We start from the raw sequence: 20,210 nt of genomic DNA, 5'->3' as shown, positions 1-20,210 counted from the left end.
GATCATCCTGGAGAGGACAAGAACTTTCCCATCCGCTCAGGGTGGTGGCCATGCCAATGTGCCCCAGGGAACATGGCAGCCCTGGCAGGGCGAGCAGAACAGTGGGGCAAAGAGCCACCCAGGGAAGAGACCTTCTGGTTTCCTTAATTTTTGTGTAGGTTGTGAGGGACTATTCACACCTATCCAACTTGTCCTTTCCATTGTGAGACCTCTGTTCCCTGCTGGAGCGAGTATTCCTCTCCATGCCCTGCTGCCGGCTGTGTGGTGCACACCAGGCACTGCAGCTTTGCCAGTGGCAGCCTGACCCCAGCAGTGGCCGCACTCCCTGGCCAGGGCCCCTCCTGCTAGGACAGAATCGGTGCCCTTGGGGCCTTGCAGGGGCAGTGTGCCCCTTCACTCAATATGTGTTTTCCAGAGCAGCTGTATTTATAGGAGGAGATACAGAAAGGAGGAAGATGAGCATTGCTGGTGGCACTGGGCTGGTGGTTGCCTGCTGAGACATTCTCCTATACTTCGGTGCTTATTTTGGTTTAATATATTGCCCATTTATGTTTATTTTACAGGTGTTTATTTTGGATAGGGCTCTGTTTACGTTTCCGTTTTTACAGGGAGTGCACAAATGTTGATATTTGCTTTGCTGGGACTTGGCATTCCTCCTCCTCCCTTCCACCCAGCCCTCACTTTGGCCAAGCCACCAGTCATGGCCAGCAAGTTAAAGGCTCCTTTTGCTTTCAGCCCACTTTCCACCCACCAGCCCTTGGGCCCCTCACTGAGTCAGCTTTGACAGAGCATGTTCATGCTTCAAAATCCTTCAGAGCATGGCACTCCCCATCCCCTCCACCTCTTGGTGCACCAGAGGAGGACAGATGTGACATTCTTCACACGTAAAGCATCTGAATTATGCCACTGCAGAAGGCCTTTCTGCCTCTTCTCCCCTTGCACAGTGACCTGGGCTGAGCGGGAGCTTCACATCCCCCTGGGCCATGTCTGCACAAACCCAGCTGCAGTTTTTCCATTGATTTGTGCTGAGGTGGTAGAAAAGCTGACAAATCAGATCTTTCCTGTCCAGCCCGTGAAGTTAGGAAGGTGGAGGTTAACTATTTCTTTAGAGGGAAGGAAGCCACTGAATACCTTGTACATGAGGTTTCCCCCTCTGTGCCAGCTAAAAAGGCAGAATGAGGATGTGCTACACACTAACTGAGCTCTCACTTACATTGTCTCTCTTACCAAAAACCATGGCTGAAGTTTCTAGGAAACAGAATAACATTCATTCAGCCTTCACTTGTGGATGAGCTCACTTCTTTTCTCCAATTTCTTCTTGCAGCAAGCTCCTGTCACTGTTTTGCTGGCAGCTGCTTTGCATCTCTTTTGTTAGAAGTTTCAGGTTCTCAGCGTCTTGCCCAATGTGTGGGCTTTGCTCTGTGGTCCCCCTCTGACACCATGCCACCATTTCTGCCTTTTTACAGTGGCCCTTACCAGGTTCACTAGAGCCCTGATGGTGGGAAATCCAGCACGGTCACTTGAGGGCATTGCAGACCTCTTCAGAGCAAACCCTTGAAATGATGCTGAGGAAGGGCTTTAAGTTTGCAGCACAACAGGTGAATACACAGTGACTGCTCTGGAAGAAAATCCATGGCATCTTTATGACTCTTACAGGTGGATGCTGAGATGTGACAATTAAAAACTTGTGACCTCTGGCCTATTTTGTGTTTTTATATAATTCACGGGCAAGAGCTGTGTATGCATTACATGCACTCAAAAGTCATTCAACTGTGCACCTGTCCTACAAATATTGTGCACATGCATTTAATACCACTTGAGCTAGCAAAGTATTAATCTCATTTGAGTCTTTTTTCTCTATAACACAGCTGATTAACAAAAAAATGAAAATCTGATGGGAGAACTCTCTTCTGACAACCTCTGACAGCCAGACAGGACAGTGTCACAGACCTCAGATCTGTACAGACCCCACAGCTTCTCACACTGATGGTAGTAGAGGACATCAGTTACCTCCTAACAGTGACCTCCTACCCTTCAGGTGCCACAAGAATAGGTCAGGAAAATTGTGTTTCCAAGAAGAGTAAGACTGAGGGACAAATATAAACACTCTGGTCTGTCCTTGAGAATGGCAGTGCTGCTCCAGCTCTTCCAGAGACACCTTTCCTCAGCTCATTTGGCATCTGTCAGGTGCCTGCAACCAGGAGGCTCACAGGAAGGCAAGAGGTGAGGAGCCATTGTGGAGTTGTTCTTGCAAGAGACAAGGATGAACCTGGGTGAAGGAAGAAGGATGACTTTCTCGATATGGAAGTACCTATAGCATGAGGCCAAGCTTTGGGTTTGTGTGCTTTGGGGACATGCAGGAGTGACAAACTGAGGACTGGTGGATTCTCCCTGGGGACAGGAAGAGCCTTGGAGCATAGAACAGGCAGCCTCAGTTCCTGCCTCATTAGCATTGTCTTCCTTACACTCTCTCTAGGGCAGAATTTCTTTCATTAAAACCAAGGTCCAAACCTATTAAAATAATTAGACATTTGAAGTAGTCCCTAGATGGGAAGTGGGCACCTGAATCCACAGTTTAGGTTCTCCAGACTACTCTTGGGCTGCCCCAGTCTGGAAGATGCTGGAGGTACGCCAGCATCTGAGTTTTTTGCATTTGCACTGCCAGTTGTGAATGTGCATTGCCAGAGGCCTCATGGACCCCTGTGGACCCCACTGAGCATCTGGTGCTCAGAGAACATGGGCTCTTCTCCATGAAAAACTTCAGTCCTGTTCTTGTCCTCGTGGCCACTCCATCAAGGTGGGCAGAGGCGGAGTGACTGCAGGAAAGTGGAGGTTCTGGAACTACTTCTGTCCACTTTGGTTCATCTCTATCTGAGAGCACACAGGTACTGAGACCTGCTGGCTCAGGAGCTGTCACACAAACCCTTCTTCTCTCTGGGCCTGCTCCACTTTGCCTGGCTCTCTCAGAGCTCTGCTAGTACAGGAGCAGCTCAAAGGCCTGGGAAAACAGATGCATGGGGCTTTCACTTATGAACCCTCAGCATCAAGCCCAGGAAATGCATAAAATAGATATTGACTGAACCATATAGATAATGTATGTATTTTATGCCCAGTTGATCTTTAAATACTCCAAGGTCATATAAATCCTTAGAATTGGCTATTTGCAGAGATCTGATGGTTTGTTGACCAGCACATTAAAATTCTTTTTTAAATTTTGCCACTGAGCTCATGAAAAAAACAGGAGGAAATTTGTGTTCATCTCCCTCCTGACCTTGTCTGCTGAGAAGAACTACAGGGATGCCAGCTTCTAGGAAATACAAGAGTAACAAGATCAGGATTTGAAAACTGTATGAGAGTTCATAGGTGAGAGCTATAGCTCCAGTTCCTGATGTCCTCAACGCAGCTTCACACAGTGTTACAGTAGGCTCATTTTCTTAGGGAGGGCTCATAGGTCTCTGCCACCTGGTGAGATACTGCTGGTAACCTGATGCTGCAGGAGTGCCCACAGTGTAAGTCAGAGCCCTAAAAATGGTCTCCAGAGGCTTTCAAACTGCTGTGTCAGTGCAGAAACAAAGCAGGGATTGCTCTGGAATACAGAAGATGTGGTGCCTGCCCAGTCATAAAGACCGAGTGGAAACACAGCCATATTCTATGATGTTTTATGGAAACAAATTGATTCGAAAAACTGCCATTTCCTGATGAAGCATGAAGTCCAGTGCAAAGATGTGTAGTCTGTTGCTCCTTCACATGGTGCTGTGCCATCCTGCTAGAGCAGGTGTCCCTCTGCCAAGCCTGAAGCCCCCGCAGCCCCGGCAGCCCCAACAGGAGCCCTCAGCTTCCACTGATCCAGCCTCTGCCCTGCCACTCCACACCAATGCCATTGGAGAGGACATCCCTGTCTCCTGGGAGACCCTGTGTCCTGGTAATCTGGCCAGGCCTCAGCAATTCAGGGATGACATCTCCTTTGTCACAGCCATCATCTCCCCTGCTGCCACCCGACCCCTCAATTGGCTCCCCAGCAGCAAACAGATGGTTGTGCTCATTGCAAGGGGATGGGGGTCATGCTGGAGGCCCTGGTGACCTCATACTGGTTTCTGTGTGTCTTGTGACATACATAGGGCACAGATGAAGTCAAAATGCCTTTAACTTCACTGGAAAGGGACAAACCACTCCCTGCAGGCACCTTTCTCTCTTCTGTGACTGTAGCAGGGGCTGAGGCTTGCTTAGGTTCATGCGTAGCCTCAGGATATGGGCTTTAGGGGCTGTGATTATGCATAGTTATATGGTTATACACTCATATAATCAAAAATAATTTCAGACTATTATTGGTGAGCTCTGACACTTGAAGATCTTGAAAAAAAATCTAAGTTATGGTGGTACTAGACTGAAGGGATACCAAAATCAGGATTTTTAGTAGTATTTCTCATTGCACTTTCTCTGACTTTGTACAGCCTCTCCTATATTCACAACAATTGATTTCTTTTCATTTGAATGTATTTACAGAAATACTCATTTCATTTTCTCTGCATGCCTCACCTGTGTTCAGATAAACTTTTTTGGCTCATAAATGGGACAGTTTTGATTCTCTACTACAGACTCAGCATATTTGCAAAACAGTGACAATAGACATATTTTAAAGTTAATTACTGAATAGAGACTGAATCGGGGTTCTTTTCACATTGCTGCAAATATGCCCCATGTCTCTATTTCAAATATTGTACTTGGTAGTCACGTAGGCCCTTGTCCAACAACTTTTAATATCACTGGAAAGACTGACTCTGGGTGCAGGGACTGCTGGATTAGGCATTACAGTGCAATAGTTCTGACACTTGCAAGATTTTTTTAAGCTGTTTTTACTCATATTATTGCAAGGTGTGAGGCTGGTTGTGTTCCCAGATCCATGTATAAGGGGGGAGGAGTAGCTCAGGGGGGAATCCTGGCACCACGCTCCTCATTGCCATCCAGTTTCCCAGCTTCTCACTTTATGGTAATTAAGAGGTTTGGTCCTCATTGCTCGAGTGGGGGCTGTTCCCAGACAGGTAAATGATATAAAATAAGCAGACATGAGGCTGGGCATCTTGCAAGGCAGCTGGCAGTGGCTGGAAAACCTTTGTAAAGACTCCTGCCACTCACGTCCCAAGCACTGCTGTAAATCAGTGATTAAGTGCTCAGACAGCAGATTAAGAGAGGCTGCTGGGGACAGCTCTCCCAAGCCGCCACTGGCAGCACCAGCAGAAGTGTGAACAGGCACAAGTAGCAGAATGTGTCTCCTGAAGGGCTGCAAATATGTGAAACCAGGTTCTCAAATCATCGTGTCAGTGCCTGAATGCACCAGAAGTGCTTTTGTGTGCCAACACAGGCTGAGTGAGAAGAAAAGTGCCGCCAGGTCTTGAGCCAGCTTTTGAAAAACACCCCCAACCAGGCACTCTCTCTGATGCCACGATCCCTGCTGGAGCAGGACTTTCTTTAGCAAACTTGGATCATCCTTCTTCTCCTCCTTTTCCTCTTCCTGCTTCTCCTGGCTGCTCATCCTGGGTATCCCACCTCCCAGTTCTCAGTCACAGCCCAGCTCTCCATCTCCATCCTCAGAGTCAGCTGATATTGGCAGTACATCCCTGCTCCTAACGGTTATTAAGCTGATATCAATTAAGAAAATGTTCCTGGAATTTAATTTAAATCTTGACATTTTGTATTTAAAGAGGAAACGTTACTGCAAAGCAGCTAAAAGGTTGTGCAGGACCCCTTTCACACAGAGGCTAGTCCAGGATATGGGACCTCCCCAGGATGCCGTAGGCCATTCTTCATACTTGGGTACTGGCCTCTGGGTGAAGGAACAGACTGGTCAGAGACCTGGGCACTCACCTCCCATCACTGTTTGCAATGATGTTGGGTGGGCCAGGCTGGTCACTTGTGTCCCACAGCTGCACAGGCTACAATTGTGTGGGTTATGTGTCATCCTTCCTGCCCTCCAGCTGCTGGCACCTTTTCTTCCTGGGGTATATTGCTCAGGGCTTGCTTCTTGTTGGAAAGGATACAGGTCCACTTCTCATTAGTACTCAAAATAATAGCAAGGCGGGGTTTTAAAAGGCATGGTGGGAGGATTAGAAATAGAAATAGTAGAAATAGAAATAGAAATAGAAATAGAAATAGAAATAGAAATAGAAATAGAAATAGAAATAGAAATAGAAATAGAAATAGAAATAGAAATAGATACCCAGTGCTTTGCAGTGTAGGTAAACTTTCAGTAGGGTCAAGGCAACTGGGAGTGGGATTCCAGACCTGCCTGTCCCAGGGTATCTGTGATGTCTGCAGCTCTGGTCATACGCATGCTGAAAAAAAGTCCCAGTCTCCTAAACTTGTTAAGTATATCAGCACAGTGGAGTTGGCTTGAAACATTTTTAACAGTCTGACTCTGGATACATTTCCACGCTTCTCAGTCCAAAATCTAACTATGGTGAATTAAGCAGTATGTGTCTGAAAAACCAAATAGTTTCCAAATGTTTTAGGCTTGTTCATGTAAAGAAGTCTCTCATAAATATCACTGAGACTTTACTGCTAACTTCTGATATAATTCATTTCCTGAAATCAGGGTCTGGCTTGCAGGGTCTGTACTCTGAATCACTACAGATGTAAAGTATTCAGGAGCAACATCCTTCTCAGGTGTCTCAAAGTGCTCTCTCAGGGTTGTTTTTGGCTTTGGGTGTGAATCTCTTCAGAGAAGCAATATGGCCTGCAACAGCTGTGTTGCTGTCCCAAAACAGTCTTTCATCCCTCTATTGATTACATCTGGACAAGCTTCACTGGGTAGGAAAACCCAGTAAAAGAAGGAATCAGCTTTGTGTGTTGAAGGTTCTGGCAGAAGGTAGGAGCTGCATTACAATTATGTTGCATTTCTGTAACAGGGTCTCTGGTGGTGCTACTAATGAAAATAACTATCCTATTTAATGCTTTGGTGAATTTTCCCCTGTTCCACAGTAAAAGTTATGTATCATAATGTGGAGGGAGCACGGGCCTTCAGGCTGCCCAAAGTCTACTGGTTTTAGTCCCATTCAGCCCTGGTTCCATGTGATGCATTATAAGTCTGTCCTGGATCCAGCTGCTTTTTGGTACTCCAGGGAACCTCCCATGATCTGGGCAGAGTTACTCCTTGCTTATACCCACATAAATAGGAATGGAACTGCAGGTGATAGATATACTTTTTTGTTTGTTTGTTTTAAAGCTGACAGAACAGAGCCAGAAACACAGACAGCTTTGGTGATAGTGAATACTAGACTTTTCCAGACTTGTGACGTAGTTTATCCTACAAGCCCTAAATTCTGGAGTGTTACTAGACCCCCTGTTTAGTAGGATACAGTGTGAGCTAATCTCAGCACACACAGGACAGGCAGGAATGCTCTCCAACCCAGGTCCCAGTGCTGGTGTTGGTTTAGCTGGGCTAGCTCTCAGTGCTGGGGCAGCAGATGAACAGAAGCAGAGAACTGTGAGGTCCATCCCAGCAGGTTTGCAAGTCTGTTACCTGTGCTGTGACCCAACTATATTGGGTTGTACATTATTTGGAGAGAAAGTAGCACGAACTATTAAGCTTTAACTTGAAGATGATGGGAGTGGAACAGCTAGCACAAGTTGAGCTCAACACAAGTCCCACATCCATTGATCAGGAGACATTTGCAGAAAAATCCCCTGAGCTGAAGATGAAAATAGCCACCAAAGGGAGGAAGATCATTTGCCTGGGAAGGTATTAAAATTCCAAACAAATTTTCCATTTACATTGCCTCTTGCCTCTTTCAGAGGGGGTTAAATGACCAACTTGTGCAAGATGCCAAGAACCTGTAGCTCTCCTTGAGTTCAGCAAAACCACCTGAAACTTAGGAACTTTGCCTTGAAGAGAGACCCAGACAACGTGAGCATTTTTTCTCCATGCTTGATGTACAGAGGCTTGATGTACTCCCTGGGAGTATGGTTCATGCCAGAGGATAGCCCAGGGATGTGCAGCAGGCTGCATGCCCCAGTGGTGTCAGTCCTAGTTCCAGTACTGTGTCTGACTGGGATGGAATTAACTTCCTTTGGTCAATCCACCACAATTATTAATGGGTTCCAGAGTCACTATGCACAAGGAACAAAATTAAGCCAATAGTTTTCCCAGCATGCACAGTAGTCCAGGATGTAGATGGCTCTTGTAAAAGTCTCTGCCTTTGTTGTATTGTCCTGCTGTTGAAAATGCTGTATCCCTCTGGAAGATTCACTTTTTTCTTGCCAACTTGTCAGTTTCCATAATTTTGGCACCATGAGGCTTGTTTCACAGAACCTTTGGATTATGTAGGACTCCTAGCATGAGTAAAGCTGCAGAAGAGAAGTGTGGCCTGTGGGTTGCCTTCTGCGAAGGCAGTATGCCAGACTGGGTGCCACATCCAAGATCTGCTATGCTGTATATTAGCAGGAGCAGAAGATGGCTCCTTTTGCCCTGCTTGGCAGTTAAAATGGGATTTCTTTGAGAATACTGTCTCTTCGAGCATGTCTTCATCTCTTGTCTCGTTGTGCCCCCCAAGCAGCTTTTGAAACCCCTGCCCAAATCCAGTCAGACTGGCAGAAGTCTCCCTTCTGGGGAAACCTGCCCTGAAAATACAAGTTCCTCTGTATTTTGTGAAAACTAGTAGCTTATTAAAAGAAATCAAAATTAACAGTCTTCCACCCATGGATACAGAGAGACTTCAGGCCTTCTTTATGCAGTTTAATCAATTCAGACATACTACTAAAGCAGCCGTGCAGCACGTGATGAAGCCTACCATTACTGCCATTATCCATGTCCATGTCCACCTAACATCCAACACCATCAATGTGGAGTAGCAGGAGGCTAAGCCAGAGCATGGCTGGCCTATGGACCCTGGGGGTGAGCTGGGTGTGCCACAGAGGAAGCTCAGAAACAAAATGGAAAAACTGGAAGGATTCTGGAGCTATCTGCGGATGTGAAGGAGGCTTGGGAGTCCTGGAGTGAAGAATTATTTGGGACATGGAGCAGGTCTGGGGTCACTGTGGTAGGGAGCATAGGGGCCATAGACATGACTCTGGAGGAAACTGGGTATTTGCTTTGCCCCCTTTCATAGCAAAATAGATTTACTTCAACCAGTAGTAGGAATCAGTTCCTACTTATCATAGGAGCTTCCACTGTTGCCTTTACTAGCGTTATTTTAATTTTAGATGTATTTCTAATGCTTTATTTTGCTTGCTGTTACAAAAATCAAAAGCAATGCTCGTGATAAGGCAAGGCAATAACTTTTCCCCTTCATTTTGACCTACCCCAGTTCTTTTGATCAGCTACCTTGATCTGGTCCCGTCCTGTCAGTGTCATGGGGCACTGACTTTCTCCGTTGTGTAAATGCCATTTACTGTGTACCCACAGATTAATTGTTTATGTTTTTTGTTGCTAATCCACCAAAGACCTTAAGATCCTCTAAAAATTGCCCCTTGGCAATGTGAAAATCTCCCTCATCCAATTCATTTTCCAAGAGAGAATTTCCAAGAGATAAATCCAGGCTTATTTTATATTGTTTTTATTTTTGCATTGCCTAGTTATGAAAAGTTGCATGACAACAGTTCAAAACGGTGACTAACTACCAACATAGTGGAACTTGCTTTTTTTGCCTTTTAGGAATGACCCGTGCCTGTTTTCCAGAACAGACGTACCTTTTGGTAAAACAATTCAAAAGAGATGCAGACAAATATGCACGCAGTTAAGAGAAATAAAATGCTTGAACTGTGTCTCCCTTTTGTTGTGGACTGTAGTTTCAAGGATCCACTGCCCTTTGCCAAACATGTAACTTGAAAAGGAAAGTTTTGAGTCAAGTCTAACCAACCCACCAGTAGGGTGAAAGGGGAAATATGTCATTGCCTCCCTTGACTCCTCAGGGAAGTTTCCGTGGGATAAGCAGGATGTGCTTGGAAACAGTGATAGCCACTGCTCCATACCCTCCATGCCTTTTTGCAAAATGTTTTTTAGCTCATCCAGTCTGACCAGAGCAGAAGGAAACAGAGCTAAGAACTAGCTTTGTTTCCTCCTGCCAGGGAGGCTTCCCATTCCTCGAGCATCTCTGCTCCTTCCTAGTTTGTTTGTCTGTCTACCCTGTTTTTCTCCTCTGACACTGTGATCATCTTGCATGTAGGCAACATCTTCATCCCCGTATATCACCAGGAAAATATTGCTTTTTGTGCCATTATAAATTAGAGCACTCCCAGGCTCTGCCCTTGAGGAGCTCAGCCATTGTCCACCTGCCAGCCTGCTCCAGGTTCAGGAACTTGTCCACTGGCCAGTTCCTCCTCACCTTACATTTCTTGTAGTGCGCATAGTCTCTGTTTTTTCTAGTACTTACCCATATTGTGCATGTTGGATGGTTTAGTGGAGTCTAGGTAAATAACATTGCCTTTGGCCAGCAAAATTATTTTCTCTAAAGCAGATCTTGGCTAAGTTGAATGCATCTATTTCATAAAGATACAGGCTTGTATGCTCTTCCTCTGTGTTTGTTCCTCCCTTAAAATTTGACTTTATGCTTTTTATGCTACATAGACCAGATAAAGGGACCCACATTTGTGAGTATTACTTACAGTCCTTTGATTAGAGACAGACTGAACTAGATTTGTTAGAAACACTTGCTGTCAGACTTACCATTTAATTTGCCAGCTCTTTCATTATTTTGTGATTCTTAGATACAGATCATCTGTACTGTTGATTCAAACACATTAAAAGTCTTCAAATGTTATTCCATTAATATTCATCCCCATATTCTAAGTCTGATCAGCTACCCTATCTTTGCCCCTCTGTTCATTGTCCTGTTTTACCGCAAATTGAGATGAAGGATTAAATTTGTTTTGGGACTATACCCAGATCATCTTTAACTTGGATGTCACTCTTTATCTGCATAATAACTCCTCTCTCTCTTTCTTCTTGTCTTGGTGGGCTGGCTTACTAGAATTTAAGTACTTGGGTGAGTTTCATTTGCAAAGTTAACATTGTTTTGGAGCAGTTCTTACTCAATGCATTTAAAAATTTTCCATCTCTTTTCCACCAGTTTTGGGTATTGTTTCATCAAATTCAGCATTAATAAAATTTCACTCTCCTATTTGAATCTTCCTGAAGCAGATAAAACATGCAGCTGTAACACCTTGCACAGCCCTGGAGAGCACAGGGCTTTGCTCTCTGCCCCCATGAGGAGTCTCCAGGATCCAGGAGAGGGAAGGAGAAGGACTGTAAAGGAGCAAACAGGTGCCACTTAATGCCTTGGAGGGTTTGTGACCATGTGAGAGAGCAGGACTGAGTGACAGCAGTGCTCAGACTCAGTGAGTCAGGAGCAGAGATTCTTGCATCTACCCGTATTTGTCTTGTCCTTGCATCTTCTTAAAAAGTTAATGCATTTGTAGCCTAGAAGCCATCCTCAAACTGGGGTGGCATTCACCTCCTGAAGAAAACAACAGGATACACCAGCTGGAAAATGCTGCTCTTGACAACACTGATGAGGGGATGAAGGCGAGGCCTGGATCTGCAGTGTCCAGCCGTGGCTTGTCATCTGGCTTACTGAAGTTGTGTCCCTCTCATGTCAGTGACAGCTTCACTTTTGCTCTGGTTTGTTTTGTTTTGATGAGTTTGGTTGCTGGGATGTAACACAACTGGGAGACTGTCCCACTCAGAGATAATGTGGGAAAGCAGCCATAGTTTTCACTCTCTATGAGGACTCCAGGGACATCTGTTGTAGCTGGATAGGGTCATCTCTACCAAGAACAGGAAGGTACTTCATGCAATGAGGCCTTTCACGCAAAGGACAACACAGTTCTTAGTTCCTGTAAAAGACAGATAGGAGCCATAAATGCAGCAATATTGGTAACTGGATCTTACAGAATTTAGCTGTTCCTAGGTTGTTTTTGTTTTATTCTTAGGGTATTTCTACATGTTTCTGGCAGGCAGTTGCCAACTTCATCTTACTTGTGCTCTGCAGCAACCAAATATTGCCTAAGTTGCCTTCTTTGCTTGTTTTTGGTGGATTTTTTTTTCCATGTAAACCATACTCATGTGGTTTCCAGTCAATTCAAACCAGGGGCAGAGTGAGCTCATACCTACCTGCAAAAAAACGTGTGCATGCATACCCATGGAGTCCACTAAGTCAACAGAAAGACTGATTGAGTTGATTTGTGGGAATCTGCCTTTACATTCCAGTTCACATAAAGCACTGTCAGGCTCAGAACATGTCTGCCTGTTTATCTGTGGGGTCCAGCCATGGAGTTGCCTTACATGCAGGATTGCTTTTATGCAGGGAGAGCACACTGTAGCATCAGGTCTGGTTTCAGGAGAGACACAAAACAGCAGCCTCAGAATGGAAAGGTCTCAAACATTTGGCTTAGTGTCCAGAGTCCTAACAGACTCCATGTTTGTCATCACCTGTGGAGAAGGAGTAGAAAATTATTAGAGAGAGGCTATTCTGCTCTCGTCTGCCCAGAGACTGACAGCTTTTAGTTTTGTTGCTGCCACAGATGCCTGGCCATGCAGTAGTCACTCCTGCTGCTCCATGCCCTCCTCTTGTTGCAGTGCCATGCTGTGCCAGGGCTGCAGGGCCTGCGGTATGAAAACTTGTGTGTTTGCCTTTGGGCAGTTGCTGCGAGCTTGCTCTGCAGGTATGTGCCTAACTGGTGTCCACACGTCCATTCTTCTCACAGCAGGGTCAGGGACACAGGCAGGCACCAGCAGCAGGTGCTGGAAAAGGCAAAAGTGAGAAATGGGGTGTCAGAGGGATGCAGTTGGCCACTGCTGTTGGAGTTGCTGATCAGGCATGGCCAGGTCCTTCCTCTCAGCTTGGGCAGAGTGGGTACTACTGAAGCAGTAGGGATGGACTGCGTCCCAGCACGATAGCTTCTCTGGCTCCTACTCCTGTGTTTAGGAAATGTATGACAAATTTATCACCACTTACCTTTTGGATATCAAGGGGAGAAAGGGGAAATGTGTATGTGATTGAAGAAAGGGCAAAGACACTTCGTGTAAGCCAGAAACCAGATGCCAAAAATGCTTTCATTCCTATCTCTTCAGCAGCTACTGACACTAGGAAACCTTTCCATATTATCTGTGGAGGAAAAAGTCAAGGAAGCGCTTGCCAGAGACACTGTATAACAATGTGTGCAAGGACAGTGAGTTGCATTCCTAAGAGCAAAACTCCAGAGCACTCTGAACTGACCTTTTGTTCCATTCTGACCCCTGCCTGCCCACTGATAAAAAGCCAGGCAAAACAGGCAATTTAGACTTCACCCATCTAGCATTGAGGAGCAGAGATTAGCTGCTGGAGAGGTGCTGGGTGACTGGGGGGGGACACAGAAATGTCTGGGACAGGACTGGCAGAGAATTGGAGAAGAATGAGTTGTTTATTGTGTCCCAATTCAACCCAGGGGAGATTTTCCTCGTGGCAAGATAATGTCTGGGTGGCAATCTCAAGCTGGGTGAGGAGGATGCTGGCAGTGACCAGAGCAGCCCAAAGGCCCCACGTCCCCCAGGTTCTTTTGGGGAAGATGTGTGGGCAGAAGCCGTCTTAGTAAGGCACCATCTGGGCTCCTGGGAGTGGGCTGCAAAACACCACCTTCCTCTGGAGGGAAAAACTGGTTTCCAATGCCAAGAGCTGATATGGCCCCAAGTGGTTCAAAGCCATAGGAAGCGCTGTCACCGCTGTGTCTCCATGAAGGAAGGATAACATCATGCTCTCATTCCTGGGGTGGGCAGTGAAACACCATGTCAAAGGTGTGCTGAAATTCACCTTTTTATAAATTGGGCTATTCACAAACTGGTATATTTAACAGAAGTGTGATAGAGTATTTCCATGTGGAACTGCAGGCTAGTGGCTGGTGATTTGCTATTACAAATTAAATACTAGCAGCTACTCAGATAAGATAAACTACACAGAAATGGACAGCAGCAACTCAGGGAAAGGGGGAAGAAAAAGCGAGAGTGAAAGTGCAGGAAAAGAAAAGTAAGAAAAAACAAAAACATTTGAAATTTGCCAGATGTTTTAAAAACTGGAAAGGTTCCTTTTCAATATAGGTGGGACTAAAATACATATGACTGAATTCCTGCTACTGATTTCTGTTCCCTTCTCCTTATTGGTGAAAGATTTCTTTGGGAGCAAAAGGGTATTTCTGTCTTGTTCCTTTGTTTTTCTGCAGCGCTATTGGTGTGTGCACGGTTGGTTTCCACAATGCTGTCAGGCACTTGGGCTCTCATCCAACAAATACTTAAGCACACGTGTAACATCCCAGCCAGTGTAAGGTTATCCATGTGCTAAGATGATTTTGGGTCGGGATCTTAATATTTCTGTGGCTCAGATGTGACTTCCACACAGTAAGGAGGAGATGCAGAAGAGCCAGACAATTAGAAAATGTTTTTCTGAGACCACAGAGATCCTGGCAAGAGGGCTCAGGGGGTAATTCGCTACCTGAAATATTAGTTCGGTCTGGATGAAAAATTGGTAAATCAATTATTCTCTAGAAAGTGCTGCTTTCAGGCATTGCAAACAATCAGCAAATTCAGTCCAAATGAGCTAGGTTAGGTTAGACTGCACAAATATCAGAGAGGAGAGGGGTGGTCTGTGCTTCCCAGCCAAACATGCCTCAAGGATGAGGGAGGGTGACCACCAGCAGGACAAGCAATGGTGGCCCCTCCTGCCCACACAGATCTTTGCTGAAGTCCTAGTGCAGATGAAGACCTTTGTTTTCAAATATCCTTGGCTTGTTTTAAAATGCCCTAAATGCTTTCTTTGATCCAAAGTGCATTTTTTCCCCCTGCATGTTGCCACATAATCAATTCTTCTTTGATCCAAATTACTTTTCCTTGTTTTCTTTCAGTTTGGCCCCTAGATAAGGACACACAATTCAAGTGCATCAATTAATGGAAAGCATCCACATTCATCAGCAAAATCAGTCTTCTGGCTGGTCCCTTGGGAGGCACTGATTGTGATTGCTAGATGATGGGAATTTTTTTCCAGCTAAGAATATTTCATTTTTTATCTAGTATCTTAAGTTTTTGAGCTGGTCTCCTGGTACATCTGTGCCAGTGAGATGGGATTCCTACAAGGGTGTTTCCAGTCCTGCACAATTGCTACTCCTCAGAGCCTAAATGATTGTTGTGGTAGCCAACCTCAATTCCTCTCACTCTCCTGGCTGTGGTTTAGGGAAGAGCAGAGGTCTGACGTTCTTCACAACAGGAGGAAGGGGATGAGGCCACCCTCTCAGGGGAGAGGTTTGTCACTGCAGGCTCCAGTGGTGCTATGACATCTGATCTCTGGGCCAGGGAATGGGTCCTGGCTCCTTTTAGCTGCTGGAGTAGATGTTGTCCTGGAAGATGTGCAAGGTGGCAGAAAGTGACTTTTATCTTACTCATGGTTCAAGATGCTTTTCCCATCTAAAGTGAAGGTGAGGGAGTTTCCCAGAGTGAGGCTGAGGGCATTGCAAGGGCAATCCAGGAGAATGCGTAGAGAAAGGAGAGGATGTGGAGACACTGGCATAGGGGAGGAGACCGCAGGAGGGATGCACAAGCCCCAAAAGTGATCAGTTTCCATGAAGAAACAGGTGCAAGCAAAACTTTTAAAAGATCCTGTGAGAAGCTGCTGCCTATCTCAGCAGTAAAAACAATCACTGCAATACTGCCTAAGGATAGATGATGGCATTATTTAGGCTCAAATGTCAGAAAAGTTGTTGCAGACCAAGTGATCCTTTCTACAAAATACGTCACAAAAAGGCAAGTGACACTGCAAGAGCTTTTCCCACCCCTCAGCAGCAGCCATCAGAGGCCTTTGTTTGGTCCTTGCTGCTGATGGCTACACCCTCACAGAGTCTCCCTTCAGTCTGGGGGCTCTTCTCACCATTAGGAAGGATGCTGGGGGCATCCCCAAAGCCACTAGTGCTGTACAGGAAACAAAAATTACTGCTTTGGAAAGCAGAATCTTTCACCCTCCCTGGGAGCCAGAATTAGTGGCATATATATCATGACAGATATATGGAGAGTGTAGGATCTTCTTACAGTGCTGCATTCCTGGGAAACCATCTTCCACCTGATTTGACTCAAACAATAACTCTTTCACTGGGCCATCATCAGTGAACAGGGTGGGCTGAACCACTTCTCTCCTTGTTTTTTTTCAAAACCCCCTGTGCTAGTAGTCAGCCATGTCAGCTGTATCAAAACTAAAATGTCTTTTACTGTGGGTTTTTTTCCATGTTGTTTTTCTACAAGAGCAAAAGTCAACATGACAAGTTCACTGAGCCTTGTTTCTGTCTCTTTTTTGTCTATGTAACCAATGCCAATGGAAACATTAGCTAGCCACTCTTTCAAACAGCAAGCTGCAGAGGCCAGCAAAACACGTGGTTTGTTCTTTATATTTATTACATCAAAATCATGCCTACTTGCCTTTTTTCTTCCTTTTATTTTTAAAAACAGTAAAAAAGTAGTCAGTGTTTGAGGGAAGATTCCAAGATGAAACACTTTCTAAGTGTTGTTTTGATATGAGGAAAGCCAAGAGTAGATTCTCAGCTGCTTGCATGGATGTGGCTCCTTCCTGAGAGCGGGGATTGACGCCAGGGAAGATCTAGTCTTGTGGGTTCAAAGATCAGCCCATATAGAGTTTCTGCTCCCTGCGTGTCTTCCATTTTATGGGCAAACAAATGTTATCTATTGTTAGCTCTCTAGAGCCAAAAGAAGCGCAGGAGGAAAAGCTGGATAGTGCCCTACCTTGTAGTGCTGCATTTGTGTGTAAGTTATTAAATAGGTCCTGATACATGTGTGTACTAGGTTTAGGAATTAGAGATATCTATGTGTGTATTATGATACATATGACACACTTTGCTGCAGTCAGTGAAGTTCTGGCAGACTGTCCATCATCTAAGGATGAAGGGACCAACCCATGTTCCCTAGTACTGCTCTCTGTGGGCCCCAGACTCAGAGGGGTGGGAGGGATGGAGGTGGTCCCAAATGCACGACAGAAACCTTTCCCCATGAGGCACCATGTCCTTGCAGCAGGAGGAGGAGTGCCTTTGTATCGTGGTCCCAGATGGATGCAATGCATTCGTTTCTCAGCAGGCTTCAAATTTTAAATTGTAGAATATTAAGGGTAGGAAGGAACCCCAAAGATCATCCACTGCTGACTCATATTCATCTTTCCGTCAACCAGGACCCCCAGGTCCCTTTCTGTGGTGCTGCTTTCCAGCCTCTCATTCCCCAGTCTGTCTGTACATCCTGGGTTGCCCCACCCCAGGTGCAGAATCCTGTGCTTTCCCTTGTTGCACTTCAAATAGTTGGTGATTGTTCAATCCCCTAATTTCTCCTCTAATTTGCACCTTTTGGTGCAGCCCAGGATTCCGTTGGCTTTCTGGGCTGCTGGCTAAAACTAAACTGTCTAAACTAAACTAAAAAAACTTAAAAAAAACCCCTAAGCTTTCTAAACTAAACTCCTCTCAATTAAATTTTCTAGACTGCCAGCTCATGTTGAGTTCTTCATCAGCCATCACTCACAAGTCCTTCTCTGCATAAAATATCTGTTTAGTATTTTGCCTGTCTGTGCCCATGTCTCATTGCTTTGAGCTCACTTTGTTGATTGAAACTACAGAGGATGCTGTGTTTATGTAGGGGGTTTTATCATGGAAAAGTTAAGATAATTCAGAGAATATAGGTTTTTCTGCCACTTCTAGCAGGATACTTCAGCTCTCTGAGGGACAGATGCGGTTGCTTTCATTTCTGCATCTGTCTGCATGGTGTAAGGTCTCCCCTGACCCTAGTCCTGGAAAGCCTTGACAGTTACAGCGAGTGCTCTGGAGAAGCAGGGATTTCAGTCAAAAATTCAGAAAATCTCCCTGTGGAGGAGCCACATCACTGGGGAGGTGCAGGAGAACCTCTGCCAAGCCTTGGGAACTGGGAACATCCAACTCTACACTGCCATTATTGTATGTTCTTCAAAGCATTGGTCTTTTTTTTTCCACTTAGCATCTTTCAACTGGCTGAAAATTATAACCCTCTCAACATATAATTAGTACCCCCTTATAAACACTGTGCATGGTTTAAAAACTCCTCTAAGCTCTTGTACTGCAGCAGAAATATGCTGTAAAGGTGAGTGAAAGGACTACTTTTATGCTGGAGGACATGTGTCTGCAGGTGTGGAGGGCCAGGCTTACATAGGAGCAGAGCAAGTGCAGGTCCCTGAGGGTCTGTGACAGTTGGGATTGTTCAGCCTGGAGAAGAGAATGATCTGGGGAGACTGTAGAGCAGCTCTACAGTACCCAAAGGGGTTTACATGAAAGATGGAGAGGGACTTTTTACAAGGGCATGTAGTGACAGGACAAGGGGTAGTGGCTTTAAACTGAAAGAGGGCAGGCTGAAATTAGATATTAGGAAGAAATTATTCTCTGTGAGGGTGGTGAGACATTGAAACAGATTGCCCAGAGAAGTTGTGCGTGCCCCACTCCTGGAAGCATTCAAGGCCAGATTGAATGGGGCTTTGGGCAACCTGGTCTAGTGAAAGGTGTCCCTGCCCATGGCAGAGGGATTGAAAGTAGATGATCTTTAAGGTCCCTTCCAACCTGAACCATTCTATGATTCTGTGATCCTGCCTGGCTGTCTCTGCCAGCTCTTTAGGGAATCAGCAAAATGGTTTTTTGAATGTTTTGTGACCATCAAAATGCATGTGTTGTATTGTCCCCTTTTGTGAAAAGGCTTCTCTAAGAATTAAAAACCATTAAAATCTCTCTCAGGTGCACACATTTTTGTCAGACTGATAGAAACGAATGCACTACACAGTGTTGAGGGATATCTTTTTAAATTGCAAACCCAAACTTCATTTAGTATTGTACAAATATTGCCATTAAGTGAAAGAATACATCTGTATGTTATGATACAATTTTATTGGTGGGTGTTGACATGAAGTTTCAGCCTTCTATATTGGATTAATATGTGGGATTATGTGCAACACATGTAGTAATCCGTGGGGGTTTTAAAATCCATCACATTATTCTTGTTTTAAACAGTCACAGGTTTCCTAGCTAATTATGAATATCTTTGTCTTAAGGGAAGAATTTTAGACAGTGTGGGCTGCCTTATTCTATTGTAATAACTCTTTGAGCCCTCTGCACTGCACTGAGGCCCAGGGGCCAGCTCAGGATTTCAGAGGCCTTGGCCCTCTAACAAAAACTGCCCAAAAAACCCCCAGTGCAGTGCCGGTGCTGGAGAGGTTGTTGATAACCTGTGCTGGAGATGCACTCCTCACTAAATGCTGCATAAACCAGCATTGGCTGTTGTTGATCACAGGCTCACAGAATGATTAGAAGGCACCACTGAAGGTCATCTAGTTCAATTTCCCTGCTCAAGCAGGGTTCCCCAGAGCACATCACTCAGGATTGTGTCCAAAAGGCTTTTGAATATCTCCAGCGAAGGAGACTCCACAATCTCTCTGGGCAGCCTGTTCCAGTGCTCTGTCACCCTCAGAGTAAAGGAGCTTTTCCTCATGTTCAGGTGGAACTTCCTGTGTATCAGTTTCTGGCCATTGCCTCTTGTCCTATCACTTGACACCACCAAGAAGAGCCTGGCTCCATCCTCTTGACACTCTCCGGATACTGATAGACAGTAATAAGGTCCTCTCTCAGTCTCCCCTTCTCCAGGCTAAGCAGGCCCAGCTTCCTCAGCCTTTCCTCATAACTGAGGTGTTCCAGTCAGCTAATCATGTTTGTATCCCTTCACTGGACCCACTCCAGGAACTCCATGTCTCTCTTGCATTGAGGAGCCCAGAACTGGACAGAGAACTCCAGATGTGACCTCACTAGAGCTGAGCAGAGAGGCAGGATCACCTCACTTGACCTACTGGCCACACTCTTCCTATCACCCCAGGATACCTTTGGCCTTCTTGGCCACAAGGGCACACTGTTGGCTCATGGACACTTCATTGTCTACCAGGACCCCCAGATCCTTCTCTGCAGAGCTGCTTCCCAGCAGGTTGGCCCCCATCCGGTACTGGTGCCTGGGGTTATTCCTCCCCAGGTGCAGGACCTGCATTTGCTTTTGTTGAGTTTCAGATGGTTCTTCTTTGCCCATCTCTCCGACCGGTCGAGGCCCTTCTGAAGGGCTGCACAGGTCTCTGGGATATTGGCTGCTCCTCCCGGCTTTGTGCCATCAGTGAACTTGCTGAGGAGGCATCTGCCCCTTCATCCAAGTCATT

This window comes from Aphelocoma coerulescens, chromosome 2, assembly GCF_041296385.1.
Source record: "Aphelocoma coerulescens isolate FSJ_1873_10779 chromosome 2, UR_Acoe_1.0, whole genome shotgun sequence".
In the NCBI taxonomy this organism is placed as follows: domain Eukaryota; kingdom Metazoa; phylum Chordata; class Aves; order Passeriformes; family Corvidae; genus Aphelocoma; species Aphelocoma coerulescens.
This window is presented reverse-complemented; position numbering follows the sequence as displayed.